This window comes from Equus caballus, chromosome 1 (genome assembly GCF_041296265.1).
Source record: "Equus caballus isolate H_3958 breed thoroughbred chromosome 1, TB-T2T, whole genome shotgun sequence".
Classification (NCBI taxonomy): Eukaryota; Metazoa; Chordata; class Mammalia; order Perissodactyla; family Equidae; genus Equus; species Equus caballus.
This window is the reverse complement of record NC_091684.1, coordinates 152,937,648-152,953,489: the sequence shown is the minus strand read 5'-3', so window position 1 is coordinate 152,953,489 and position 15,842 is coordinate 152,937,648. Positions and strand designations below refer to the sequence as shown.

At 37.3% G+C, this 15,842-nt stretch overlaps 1 protein-coding gene across 12 annotated transcripts in view; it reads right to left on the bottom strand.

The window, feature by feature from the left end:
* Positions 1-15,842, bottom strand: part of GABPB1 (GA binding protein transcription factor subunit beta 1) — a 63,675-nt gene that overhangs the window by 45,930 nt on the left and 1,903 nt on the right. The window lies entirely within an intron of this gene.

Here is a 15,842-nt window from a genome sequence, read left to right as displayed (position 1 = left end):
CTTAAAAAAATCATTTGGAGATAATTGGGGAAACATGAACACATATGCCTAATATGTGATGATATTAAGGAATTATGTTGATTTTTTCCTGAGATATAATGGTGTTATAGTTTAAGTTTATATATTTTTAGAGATAAAAACAATATATTTATGGATTAAATAATGGGATACTCGGGATTTGTTTTAAAGTAATGGAGGATATATATGAAACCAAATTAGTCATGAGTTGATCACTGTTGAGCCTGGGTAAGGAATACATGAGGGTTCAGTATACTCTTTTCTTTCCTTTTATATATTTAAAGGTTTCCATACAAAAAGTTTTTTTAAATGTAGCCTCCATCTAGATAATACAAGGACCTCAGAACCTAGAACCCTTTTACTTATCTCCTTTCTGTTACTGTCTTGTTTTTTAACCCATTAGCTATTTCTACTGTTCTATATAGTTGATACTCATTTTCATTCTCCAAATATATATCACTTTCCTTAATTTTCAGCCCTTTATACATTTCATTCCTGCCACATGGATCAATATCATTCTGCCTAAAGTATATCCTTTAGAACTTCACTGTCTAATATGGTGCATGTGACTATTTAAACTTAAACACTCTGCTTCAGCTGCCCAGTTTCACAGTTTCGGATCCCAGGCACAGACCCACACTACTTATCAGCCATGCTGTGGTGGCAACCCACATATAAAGTGGAGGAAGACTGGCACAGATGTTAGCTTAGTGCTAATCTTCCTCAAGTCAAAAAACAGGAAGATTGGCACAGTGTTAGCTCAGAGCTAATCTTCTTCAGGAAAAAAAGAAATTCAGCTCCTCAATCACACTAGCCATATTTCAAGTGCTTAATAGCCCTATGTAGCTTATGACTACAATATTGGACAACACAGATAAAGAATAATTCCATCATCACAGAAACTTCTATTGTACAGTTCTATTGAACATTAAGTTATCTGGAATGGGTGAGATGCTACGACAATCTGTTTTTGTCTAAAATATCTTTATTTCACCACAATTCTTTAAAGATATTTTAATGGGTATAAAATTCTAGGTTGGCAGGTTTTTTCAGGACATCATTTCATTATTTTCTGACTTCCATTGTTGCTGATGAGAAGTCACCTGTTAATCTAATTCTTGCTCTTTTGATGGTTATCTTCTTTTTCTCCAGCTACCTTTAAGATTTTTCTCTATATCATTGGTTTTCTGTAAGTTCATTATGTATCCAGATGTGGATTTGTTTTTGTCCTAATTAGGATTTGTTGGGACTCTTGAATCTTGGTTTGGTATGTTTCATTGGTTCTGGAAAATATCAGCCATCATCTCTTTAAATGCCCCATCTTTTCTTGTCTCTTCCTCTGGAATTTCAGTTAAGACCTTCTTACTCTATCCTCCATATCACTTAGCCTGTCTTCTATATTTTCCCTTTTTTTCTTTTACCTCTAAGCTACATCCTGGATAATTTTGTCTGATCTATACTCCAGTTCAATAATTCTTCTGATATGTTCAATCTGCTACAAATAGCATCATTAAGTTTTTAATTCAGTTACTGCATTTTTTATTTCCAGCAGTTATATTTGTCTTTTTCAAATCTACAACGGGACTTTTTTATACTTTCCTGTCTTCAAGTTTGTCATTTATTTCTGTAGACATAGTAAGCATGGTTGTTTTATCATGCATCTGCTAATTCCAATATATGATGCCTAGGAAAATCTTGTTCAGGAGCCATCCTGGCAGCATAGTAGTTAAGTGCCCACACTGTGCTTTTGCAGCCCAGGGTTCACAGGTTCAGATCCTGGGTGCGGATCTATATGCCGCTCATGAAGCGATGCTGTGGCAGCATCCCAAATACAAAATAGAGGAAGACTGGCACAGATGTTAGCTCAGAGACAATCTTTCTCACCAAAAAAAAAAAAAAAAGAGAGAGAGAGAAAAGTAAATAGTGTTCTGCTGTTATTTCTGCTGGTTCTTGCCCATGTTTCCCTGTCTCCTCATCTCCTTGGATGTCTGCTTATCTTTGACTACATGCTGGTCAGTGTCCTTGAAAAATTATTTGTGAGGAGGCCTAAGATGAAGGAGCATGCCTCCAGGGAGTGTTTGCTTCTGCCAAGCACCTGAGAGACACTACCAGTCAGGGACCAACCTAAATTAAGTCATGGCTTAAGGTTCCTTTACCTTGCTAGGCTATGGCCACAACTTTGCAGAGACTTTTATTTCCTTTCTCTTTTTTCAACTGCTCTGCTCAGTGCCAAGACAACGTGCCTTGAAGTCCCTTGATATTCAGCTGGGAGGCAGGCAATGAAAGGGGGGCAGGGGTTAGTTCTCATTCATCCTTTCCCCTCAGGTGTAGACATGTGGAGCCCAAGCCTAATTAGGGAAGGATCTCTTATAAGACTTTACATGTCCACAGGTTGGGTAGGCTCTGAGTCTTGATTTCTGTCCACCTCCCTCCACAAGGCTAATGAATAGAAACCTAAATTTCTTGATATCAGCAAACATACTCAGGGCAAAAGTGGCTTCAGTTCTCCAGGTATTCTGCTAACCTCTCTTGGTATAGGCTTTCTTCCAGAATTTGACTTACCACATTCCCCTATCTTCTTAGTTCTTCACAGCACTTAAGGTGGTGTTTTATATATCTTATCCAGCATTTTCAGTTGATTTCAAAAAAAGGACTGGTCTAAATAATCTAGCCCACGATTACCCAGATGCAAGATAAATTTCGAAGTAGAGCTAACAAGTCTTCCTGATGTATTAGATGTCAGTGAACAAGAAAAAGGAGTCAAAGATGACATCTACGTTTTTTCGCCTGAACAACTTGGTGAAAAGTGAAACTATTTACTGAAATAAAGATGGCAAAGTGGAATAGGATGGGTCAGGTCTTAAGAGAATAGCCATAGACTTGCTAAGTTTGAGATGCTTTAGCTAGGTGATAAGTTTCTTATGGGTAGACACAAGTGCCATTTGCACCCTTAAGTACTTTAGAACAGTGCTGCACACATTACTGGTATTCAACTAACCAAGGGTTTTTATTACCTCAGAAATAACAACAATTTGGGCCTGATAGTTCTTTGTTGTTGGAGATTGTCCAGTGCATTGTAGGATGTTTAGCAGTATCCCTGGTCTCAACCCATTAGATATCAGTAGCACTCCCCTCTCCCTCATTTTATGACGTCAAAAAAGGTCTCTAGGGGCCAGCCCAATGGCATAGTGGTTAAGTGTACACATTCCACTTCGGCAGCCCAAGGTTCACTGGTTCAGATCCCAGGCACAGACCTATACACAGCTTATCAAGCCATGCTGTGGCAGGCATCCCACATATAAAGCAGAGGAAGATGGGCACAGATGTTAGCTCAGGACTAATCTTCCTCAAAAAAAAAAAGTCTCCAGTATTGTCAAATGTCTCCTGGGGGCAAAATCATCCCTGATTAAGACCCACTAATTAAATGCTTCTTGAATTACATTAATTTCTATACCCTGTGCTATTACCACCCTTTCACTCTACTGGACACATTCAAAGATATGTAAGAGTCCATCCAAGCCCAAACTAGCCAGCCCAATCCAGCATTTCTCAAATTTTGTTCCCCATAACTCCAGATGACTGCAGTACTGAGAAAGGCAGTGTGTATAGGGGTAAGCACAGGTTGGAGGTGACAGAACAGTTTCACCCTCACTTAAGCAAGACCACCTCCAACTGTTACAGGATTCTACATATAACACTATTTGTTATTTTTAAAGCATTTTTTTTTTAAAGATTTTATTTTTTTCTTTTTTCTCCCCAAACCCCTCCCCGTACACGGTTGTATATTCTTCGTTGCGGGTACTTCTAGTTGTGGCATGTGGGACGCTGCCTCAGCATGGTCTGATGAGCAGTGCCATGTCCACACCCAGGATTTGAACCAACGAAACACTGGGCCACCTGCAGCGGAGCATGCGAACTTAACCACTCGGCCACGGGGCCAGCCCCTTAAAGCATTTTTAAAGTAAAACTATCACTAGTAAAACATCTTCTCTTCAAATATAAAATGGTTAAAATTTTAAATCTCAAGAAAGAATTACTTAGCAGCTCTTTTTTATTGCTAGTCCACACCCAAATCCTTATTAACATAAACCCGGAAAAGAACTAAATTCATTTGCAAGTCCTGGCATGTACGTCCTTTATCTGTGCTTCCCTTTTATTTTTTTTGACTCTAGTCAAATAGAAATCAGGTAAAAATCATTTGGATAAATTAGGTCCTCAACAATCAGATTCTGAAATATAACTCATTCAAATAAATTCTAAACTCCAAATTATGCAGCAAGAAATTGTTTTAGGCAGCACCCAGCACGTAGTGACCCCTCTTCTCCATTAGGTTAAACCTCTCTGTCTTATATACAGTTACTCCCAAATGTACTATATAAAAAATATTTTTATACTCTACCATAAAATTCCCTAAACCAGTTTAACATTGTTTTAAATGTTACAGTATAATCTCATCTACCCTAAAGATCACTTCGTTATTCAAAGCTATTTTTATTTCTTTGAATTTCAGATACCAAAAGATGTAATTAAATTGGAACCATGCTAATAAATTAAGTTCCTACTTCCCACATAAGCTATGTATTTATCAGATACATATTCTCTGTTCCTCTATCTACATTCTATCTATGCATACCAATGTCCCTATTTGACTCTAAAATTACGACATCATTACAAAGCTGCTCTCCATAAAACCTAGAATATAAATGTCTGCAATCAAAGGATAAAAAGTATTTATTGATGACTATTTAATATTCATGTTTAAGATACACTCGAGTTCCATATCTAAAGCACATAAATTATACACACACATCCCTAAAAAAGAGAAGTAAGGAATCATCAATTAGCATGTCCAGAAATTCCCATGCACATGCCAAAACCTAATCTTCCTTCTGTACTCCCTGATGATGGTACCACCCTCTTTACCTCCCAAACTAGAAATCTGGGAGCTATCTTCAACTCCGCCCTCTCCCTCATGTCTCTACATACACTTGGTCACCAAGCCCTAAAAGGTCTACTTTGCATCTCTTTTTCTCTTATTTTTTCAATAGGCAATACCTTCACACAACTTAAAAACCCAAACACAGATATGTAGACCTTGAAAAGTCTCAATGGAAGCATTTACCCTCCCGGCCATAACGAGTAATCGCCTTTACTAGTTTCATGGGTATCCTTTCAATATTTTTATAATTAACAAGAGATAGCCTTACTACATAGACTGGTCTGTACTTGCTTTTCTAACTTAACACATTCTGGAGATTTTTCCAATTAGTTGACGGAGACCTTCTTCATTTTTTGTACAGCTGCTTAGTATGCTCTATTGTGTGTATATGCCTTAGTTTATTATAGATGGACTATTGCTATTATAAACAACACTGCCATTAATAACTTTGTAGATGTATTATTTCATTTCATATAACTGTAGGAAAAATCTCTGAAGTAGGATCACTGAGACAAAGGTAAACACAATTGTAATTTTGATAGATATTGCCAAATTGCCCTCATGTCATTTTTAAATCAGTCCTTCTCTCACCATTCTCTCTGCCACTACGTTCTCATGCCTACATTAATGAAGGAGCCCCCTTCATTGGTTTCCCTCCTTCCTCAACCATTGTCCATCCTATTGTCAAACTGATCATTATTTTTAATGAATTTTTAAATACACTATAATACTCTGATTTTAAAATTTTAAAGATTACTGCAAAAGCTAGGGTTCCCTCTGATCATCCTTCTCTATCTCTACTCCCAAAACTCAATCCTCTATCCCCTTCCCAAGAGTTAAGCACTATTATCAGTTTAGTATTTATCTTACCAGACCATATTCTTTGCATTTGCATGTATATATATTCCCCCCTCCAAAATATAGTACTGTTCTGCATTTTTTCCTTATTTATATAAATGCTATCATACTGTATAAACTGTTCTGCAACCTATCACTCAATAGTATATGTAGGGGCCAGCCCCATGGTGCAGCGGTTAGGTTCGCGCGTTCTGCTTCGGCAGCCCAGAGTTCACCGGTTCAGATCCCGGGTGCGGACATGGCACCACTTGGCACACCATGCTCTGGTAGGCGTCCCACATATAAAGAGAGGAAGATGGGCATGGATGTTAGCTCAGGGCCAGTCTTCCTCAGCAAAAAGAGGAGTATTGGCAGCAGTTAGCTCAGGGCTAATCTTCCTCAAAAAAAAAAAAAAAAAAGTATATGTACTTTGTTCACTTTTTTAAATTGTTACGTGTTATTTCATAGCATGAATACACCAACTTACTTGGTCATTTTCGTATTTATGACCAGCTCTGTTTATTTTTCCAGTTTTTTACTAATAAAAACAATGCTGCAATGAACATACTTGTAAATGTCTCTTTAGGCATATATGCAAGTGTTCCTCTAGTGCAGAAAATGGACAGATTTGTTGGGAATAGCACTTTAAATTAACAGATACTACCAAACTGCCCACACCAGTTTACCCCCCAAAACTGGTTATAACAACTTATACTCCCAACAGTAGTTTATAGTATTTATTATTTCCTCATAATAGAGCTGATCAATATTACCATGCTTTTTAAATTTTTGCCTGTATGATAGGTAACAAAATATTATCTGTTTTAATACATATCTCTCAAATTACTAATGAGACTGCATATCATATCAAATGTTTGTTGGCCACTCATGCTTCCTCTTCGGAAGCTGCTTGTTCGTATTCTTTACTTATTTTTCTATGTCACTGTTTCTTTGTAGGAGTGCATTATGTAAATTTCCGGTTTATTATATGATACAAATATTCCTTCCAGTCTGTCTCAAGTTTCTGTATTTTGAACGTTGCCATAAACTGTGGTATGGTCAAATTTATCAAAATATCTTTCTAAAACATAGATATAATCATGTATTCCAATCCCCTAGAGAATACAGAATTTAACCGTATGTATATTTAACTTGAAGTGAAAAATAAATAGTTGGCCATCTACCATTCTACTTCGTAAACATAAATCCCAAAATTAGCCTGAAATGTGTATCTCCCATTTCCTCAACATGTCTCAGTTCTCAAGTGCTTCTTAGAGAGTGAATTTCACATTGCAATGGGTGAAAGTTTAATGTTTAAAAAGACTTTTCAGTACAACATAGCCCATAAACATGGGCCAACTCCTCTGGGGCACAATTGAGTAAACAGTGATATGTTTCACCATGAGAGGAAAAACTGGCTGTATTAGACTTATTGAGAGATGATATCTCTAACTTCCCATGTGGCAACTTCCTACAAGTAGTTCTGTCTATACATAATTTTCATCTAACTGCATAATCACTGAATAAGTGATGACTCCAGCGCATTTCAAAGCTTAAGGATCTGGCCCACGCCTCACTACAGCCTCATCAACTCAACAATTCCCCCTTGGATTTATACTCCAACAATACAGAGCTACCTATAATTACCCCTACGTACTATTTTGTCTTATGATACCATTCCTTTATGTTATTCTGCCTGAGATGCCTTCTCCTTACCCCAATTTACCTGACCAAGTATTCATATTCTTCCTCAGTTTAGACATTACCTCCTCTAACAATCAACCCTTGACCGTCTCAGCAAAAAGAATTCTCCATTCTCTCGTACTTGGAACCTACTTCCATTAATATAAGGATTCCACCATATTATGAACTATTTTTTTTATAAGCTTTCCTCTCCCATAAACTTCAGGAAGTCAGGCAGGATTTATCTTACGCTTATGTGTATTTTAGTATCTAGGAGTTTCTACCATGCCACTCAATGGCTATTTGCTGAATTAAACAAATCCTCTCTATTCAGCACTTAGTAAATGTTAAAAATCTATACACATAAAAAATTGAAGTCATGATCTTTAACCGAAGATACTTTACAACCTGAAAGAATATGTGGATTATAAAAAAAAAGCAGTCGGCAGTTTATTTTGTTTGTTTGGTTTGGTTTTTTTTAAGTAGATATATACCATAGGTCAGTGTTTTTCAAACTGTGGGTCATGATCCATTAGCCGACTGTGAAATCATGTTAGCGGGTTAAAGCCAACATTTTAAAAAATATCAGCATATATCAAAAGTAGTAAAGGTAAATCATGTTTCATGAAACCTTTGTTCCAGTTATACACATGCACACTCAGGCACACACACCTAACAATGTATATATGCTAAATGATACAGTAAAATACATTTCTTACTGTGGGTCACAATAAAAAATAATTTGAAAGCTACTTTCATAGTTGCTATATGGGTTTAGAGAAGCTTTAAGTTAAACAAAATGATATAGTCAAGAAAGTCTTCTTCAATGAGAGACTTAACATTTGAAGCATAATCTGGCTCCCCACTATCTCCCTAATCTCATCTGTCACTCTATTCATTCTGCTCTAGCCACACAAGTCTTAGCCATTATTCAAACAAGCCAAACATGTCCCCACGTAGGGTCTTGAACATGTTTCCTCTGCCTAGAAAGCTCTTCAGTTAAATAACTGCATGGTTTACTCCTTCATTCCAAGACACCCAAAGAGAAAGCTTTCCCAGACCACCTAAACTAACAACCACCTCCCACCATTCTATCCCCTTATCCAGTTTTATTTCTTTTCATTGAACTCATTACCACCTGATATCTGTTTACTGTGCCCCTTCTCCCCCGCCCTCCGAATGTCAGCTCCAAGAAAACAGAGACTTTGTCTTCTGTTTTGTTCATTACTCTAACAGCAGAGATTAGAACAGTGCCTGGCACAGGGCAAACATTTCTGAATAGGCTTTGACAGGCAAGGAAAAGGAAAAACACACAGAGCTGTGCCTGAACATGGTATATTATAGAGGAAACACTGACTTGATAATGTTAAGGAGTAAGGAATATGGCTGAAGCAGCAGAAGATATAATAATGAAAAGGTTTGAAAGCCAGAAAGTAGAGCTTGGACTTTATCCTACAGACAATTGGGAGTCACTCAATGTTTTGAGCAAATGGTGATCCATTCAAACATTTATTCAGCACAAGTTCACTTCACTGTGCTTGGCACATAGAGAGCGCAAAGGTCAACAGCACATGTTCTCTCCTCTGGCTGCTTAGGTTTAGTAGCAATGGGTTCAAAAAGTTTCAGGAAAATTATTCTGGCAGCCATATGCAGGACGGACTGGAGGAGGAAGGAGACTCTAAAGTTAGAAAGGGCAAATAATTGACAATGCAGAATCTCAGGGCAAACTGAGATGCAGTGAAGAGTAATCTAAAGAACCATGCTGATGGACGGATATAAGAAATAAAGGAAAGAAAAGAAATTTTTTTGTAACTTTATATGGTGACAGATGGTAACCAGACTTATTGTGGTGATCATTTCACAGTGTATACAAATGTCACATCACTATGTTGTATCCCTCAAACTAATATAATGTTATATTATACCGCAACAAAAAAAGGAAAAAAAATAAGGAGAAACATGCATCACAGACAACTTTAAGTTGTAAGCATGAAGATGATAAAACTAACAAAGAAAAATGCAGTTGGTTGAAAGCTGGGTAATAATAAATCTAAAAGTGATGGAAATGGAGTCTCCCAATGGAAATATTAGGTAAATTATTGGAGATACAAACCTGGAGAGTACACATTTAAGAGTCATCAGCATACAAAACATCCATCTGAAAAAAGACAGAGAGGAGCAGAGGGCCAAGTACTGAGGGGAATAATGATAGTAGTAAGAAGATCATGTAACAACAAAGAAAATAGAAAAGTAGTAGTCAGAAAGGGAAAAGCAGGATGGCATACTATGAAGGGCAAGGAAAGAAATGTTAGGAAGCATGGGTAGAAATCAACAGTAATACACACATTCTGCCTGAATAAAATCAGGATGAAGCCAATACCATTGGTGAGAAGGATGTCCCCTGAAGCAATGATCAGAATACATTACAGAATTGCAGTAAGTTAGGGAAGAAGTAGTAAAAGAGCTGAGGGCAGCAATTTTAACTACGGTCTTAAAATTTCTGAAATAAAAGAAATGAGACAGCTAGAAAGAACTGTAGCAATAATCAAGTTGATTTTTTTTCTCCCCAAAAAGAAAAATCTGTACATACTCAAAGGTAGAGAGGAAAAACCATTGCAGATAATGACCAAAGTGATCAGAGAGAAAAGGTTAAGTGTGGCAGCAAGATTCCTGGAACAGCAAAAGATTCCTCTTCCTTTCACTTTACAAAATAAGAGGAAAGAAGAGATTTTGTCATGGTGACAATGAAGAAAATGTGCAAGCTTGTACTCTATTTTCTTTTTCAATTAAGTAGAAGTCAATGGCATCTTCTGAGAGAGAGAAAGATGTATGAGACAAGAGAAAAATATGAGATTAATAAAATGATCACCAAGAACTATCAAGGGCCCATTTGAATTGTTCAGCATAAATTTATAGCGGCCAAAAAATGTCCACAATTACCGACCTTCCTCCACAAATATGCAGCAACCTGTGAGCAACAGCAGAGGAAACAGAGGTAGAAAGATTTGACAACAGGAGCCCAGTAAAACATGAAAGCAGTGACTGATGTCAAGTTCCCACTATACCTAATGCATACAGGAATAAGCTAAGGGAGAGAAACTGAGGGTCCCTACGAAAAGAACGGATAAAAGAACAAAGGTGGAGTAATCCCATGGGCAAAGAGAAAAGAGTTCACACTAGCCAGTTAGGCTGTCAGGGAAATTTTTTAGATCATTCACTTATACACCATACTGTTTGCTATGGTCTGAATGTTTGTGTGTCTCCCTCCGCCCCCAAATTTGTATGATGAACTCTTCCTAATGCCCAAAATGATGGTATTAGGAGGCGGGGCGTTTGGGAGGTGATTAGGTCATGAGGGCAGATCATGAATCAGATTAATGGTCTTATTAGGAGAGATCCGAGAGAGCTCCCTTGCCCCTTCCACGGTATGAACATACAACAGAGAAGACTGCAACCTGGAAGAGGGTCCTCACCAGAACCCAGCCATGCTGGCATCTTGATCTTGGATCACCCAGTCTCTAGAACTGTGAGAAATAAGTTTCTGTGATTTATAAGCTGCCCTGTCTCTGGTATTTTGTTACAGCAACTGGAACAAACTAAAGCACTTTAAATTTTTTTCCTGTTTGGATACATGGTAAGTGCTGTAGACACAAAGGAGTACAGGAGTCAAAAGGGGCTGACATCCAATAACTTCACTATGAGAGGAAGCGACCTAATTCCATTGTGCAGTTCTAGAATTAATACTGGGACCTCGGGTAAACATCCACCTCAGTATCCACATCTACAACAGGGAAAGGTACATTAAAGAGAGATACCATGGTGGCTCTCACTCATCTCCTTCAAAGAATCACTGCTGCAGTAAACCAGCACAGTCGAAATGTCTTATCCCTCAAGTTAATGAGGCAGAAAAAAGCTAACCGGGTTAGAGAAACTCTCAAGCCTCTTATTTTTTATTCATTTATTTTTTTGAGGAAGATTTGCCATGAGCGAACATCCGCTGCCAATCATCCTCTTTTTTTGGACATGAGCCACCACCACAGCATGGCCACCGAGAGACGAGGGGTATAGGTCCCTGCCTGGGAACCGAACTCAGCTGCCAAAGTGGAACACACTCAACTTAACTACTAAACCACCAGGGGTGGCCCTCAAGCCTCTTTTAGAAAAGATTATACACTATGGAATAAAATCAGCAGTACTGGTGGTCTAGCATATTTTTTAATCAAAGGAAACAGAAGTGAACATTTCCTGTTTTTTATTTTTTAAATTACCATGGATTATAAAACTACATAACATGAAAGGTGTATAATTTAATATTAAAATAAAATAGGACTCAAAATTGAGTAAATATCCTACAGGTTCCTTAAGTGCAATTCCAAAATACAAAAACCTCTGAAACCCAAAATAACTCTTTTGGCAGTAAAACCTTACCTGAACTAAACAGGAAGTTATTTATACTCTCTATTTATTCCATTTAGTGTAAACGTTCATACATTTTGCTGCGGAAATAGTAACCTGTTTGAAGAGGGATGCTCCACTGGACTCTGTTGAAAGGTTACATAACATTATTACCTTGCCTATATCCCAAATATTCTTAATTCCAAAACCCCAAGGCTTTTAGTGGACTATGATTTTATAATAATAATTGCTAACACTGAGCTATTAACTATGTCAGAAACTGTTCTGATCACTTTATATGCAGTAACTCATTTAATCCTCCCAACCACTATGAGGTAGGTGTTATAATTATCCCCATTTTACAAAGCAGGAAACTGAGGCACAGAGAGACTAAGAAAGTTGCCTAAAGTCACACATCTAGAGAGTGACTAAGCTGGGATGGATACAACATTTAAAATATTACATGTAAGAAGAAGAAAACACAACAAAATAGATAACTGATTATGGTAGGGTGATAGGAGTTAATGATATTTTTCTCTATTTAATTAATACATTACTTCTAGAATGACAAGAAATCAAACTTTAAAAAATACAAAACACTTCATGCACTTACAAATTCTCATTTATGTGAAATTCCTAAGTCGGCTTGTAAAAACTGCAGGGTATAAAATCCAAACTCCTCAGCCTATGCTTGTATCTTTAATTTTTTTATTGAAATATAACATTCTAATATCTTTTTAATTACAAATAATACACAATAAAATTTGTTGTAGAAGTTGGAAAATTTGGATAAGCAAAGAAGAAAATAATCACCTATAAAACTAGCCTCAGAAATAACCACTTAACAATTTGGCACATATCCTTCCAGATGTCAATATATTTGTTTTTAAATCTATTTTTTCACTTAGCATATACATGAAAAGTCCACTTTTCACCTCTTTACATTCTTCTAACACCACTTTAATGGCTAGGCAGTGTCACTGCAGGCATGTATCCTAACAATCACTGTGAAACATTTTAGATTGGGTATAATTTTACAGCATGGTGATCAAGAGTCACTGGCTCTGGAGTCAGACTGCTTGGATCCACGGCTTGGCTCTACCACTTACTAAGCCTGCTTTGGGCAAGCTCGCTCAGGTCCCTAGGCCTGTTTTCCCTTCTGAAAAATGGGGATAACATTAGCCACTTCAATGACTAACGGGGGAGTCAAATGTTGCTTTTATTATCAACAATGCTGCAACTGGCATCCTCACAACTAAGTCTTTGCACGCATCCTTATTACATCAAGATAAATTCCCTTAAATGGGAATTTCCAAAAGAGCAAGCAGGCTCATTTTTTAAGGCTTTTGAGTCTGCCCAATTACTGCTTGGTTTAAAGCCCTCATCAAGTAGCTCTCTCACTTCCCTTTATCCAAGGTGAACACTATGATCCAGTTAAGCTAACCAGCTTGCTTCACTCAATTAGCTTTTGCTCTTCTGCTTTTGTACCTGCAAATCTAGACACATTTCATAAAATCTCAGTTGGTAGAGAACTTAAGGACACCCGGCCTAAATCCTCATTCAGCACATCAATTCCTCTACCCTAGAGTCCTGACCTTGAACACGGTCAGTGAGAGCAGACAGCCTACCACCCAAAACAACCCATTATATTTTTTCCATTTTGAGGCAATTTTTCTTGGAAGAATGTTGTAAATTTGCCTCCTCTAACTTCTACCCACTGATCCTAGTTCCTTCTGGTCAGATCAAACCTGATTTTCTGTGACACACCTCCAAATATTTAAAGACAGCTATCATTTCTTAAACAAGCTGCTCTTCTTTGGGCCAAACATCACATTTCTCAACCTTTCCTCCTTTCCATTTCCTCCAATGACCAACATACTCTGGATGTGCTCTATAGTTAGTGATTTTTAAACTTGAGTGTCTATCTCCTGGGGAACTTGAGAAAAATACAGTGGCCCAGGTCCTATCCTACTTAAGCCTGGGCATCCGTATTTTTGCTCTGCAGGTGATTCTGATATAAAGTTTGAGAACTGATGTAAGGTCCCACTCATTATGTGATAGTATGCTACCTAAAAAGCTGACATGATACCCCAGGTATAATACAGTCAGTACAAAGTAAAGTGGGGCTAACACCTTGCTCTTTCTACATGCTGTTCTACCAACGTCAAAATGGTATTTTAAATTATGCCCTAGTGTTGATTCATACTAACTGTACAATCAGCTAAAATGATCAAGTCTTTTCCACATTCTCTATTTGCACTTTCGCACCTTGGGCCCTAACTGCCAGCCTTTACAATTATTCCCATTAAAAAGTAAGAGAATTAAAACCAAGAGTTTTAGATTTCTATTTCCAAATGTATCAATGGCCCTACATATGGAGTTACCCTCAGTGGAGAAATCACTTCATGCTTAAGCCTCCCCATTTATGTCATGGACACGCTTAGCCCAAATAAAGGTGCACCGGCCCACCAACAACTGAACCGACAGCTGATTGCACCAAAGCATCTTCTCTGTGCAGAGCACTGTTGTCAAGACTGTGAGGAAACACACAGCCTTAATACTAATAACTAATAGATTTACCTTCTAAAGAGCATGATGGTACAAACATCTTTACAAAAGTATAACGCTAATTATAGTGTCCCAAGATAGACACATTAATGCTATAGAAACATATGATTACTGGTTGGAAAGCTCTCAGGCCAAAGTAATGACTCATTAGAACACTAAGTTGTCCTCAACTTTAAGGTTTTGTTTGGGTCTGTTTTTTAATGTTTGCAAAGAGATAGAGAAGAGATGGAGTCAATCAGCGAGTTCCTTTATACTCTGGCTATTTGCAAAGGGACATTGCACCGCAAAATGAATTCAGGATTCAAAATTTCATGTAATTAACTTCTGAATTCCTTATGACTCGTTTGCTTTACCTGTTACCATTGAGTAACTGATGAGGTACTCAAGGGGAAAAAAACAAAAAAGTCCATTCTACAGGTGATGAGGCTCATTATAACTATATCTCAGAGATGTGGGGGGTTGGGGGTGAGACTGACAAACCAAAATCAAGTAAAATTAATCAAGATCCAATCTGATATTTATTTGCATTTGAATAGCAAACATCAAAAATATACCTGGCATTTTCTAACAATTACATGAAGAATGACCAGATGCTTCCTGTTGATGGAACAGTAGAGAACTACAGACTGACAGAATCAGACTAGAGTTCACAGAAACAACTGGAAATGAATTTTGCTTTTCAAAACCATTACACCAAACTAAGTATGGCCTGAAATTTTCACACATTTACAGTTTAACCGTTCCCGAACCTAGAAAACCCAGATTCAAAGTGACAGAGAACTTGAACTCTAAGTTAGGAAAGTTAACAATAAGGGTACCTATCGGCATTACAAAAGTATTGTTTCACCAAATGTTTCCTTACAGGACTCCTTTTAAATCTGGAGCTCCAACAGTGCTTTGAAAGTGTCCTATCTTCAAAAGTTATATTTACATACAAGTTTTCACAAGCACATCTAATACGAAATTCAAACTTGTGTACATCACTAAAAATAAGTTGTAGAATATTTTCAAATGTTCCTGAATCTCCAGGATCATATGCAGATTACACAATCTTCATTCGTGATATTGCTCATGCTTCTAAATCCCAAGTTAAAAAAAAGTTAGAACCCAAGAAAAAAGTACAGGAGTCAACATTCTTATCCATATTTTTTAAATGTGTCTTGCATAATACCCTGATTTGACTTGTATGGTGAAAGGATAGAAATGACACATTTCTCAGTTAAAAAAAAAAAAAAGGCATGAGTATACAACGTTTTCCAGAGGTTACATGGTGTGACACCAACACAGACTGAATAAATAAGTAGATTTAAGAATCTGTTTTCCATTAAACCAGACTTTTAAGACTTGTAAAAATGCAAAACGATGTCACTCTTACCTAAAATGTGACTTACGTTAACAAGTA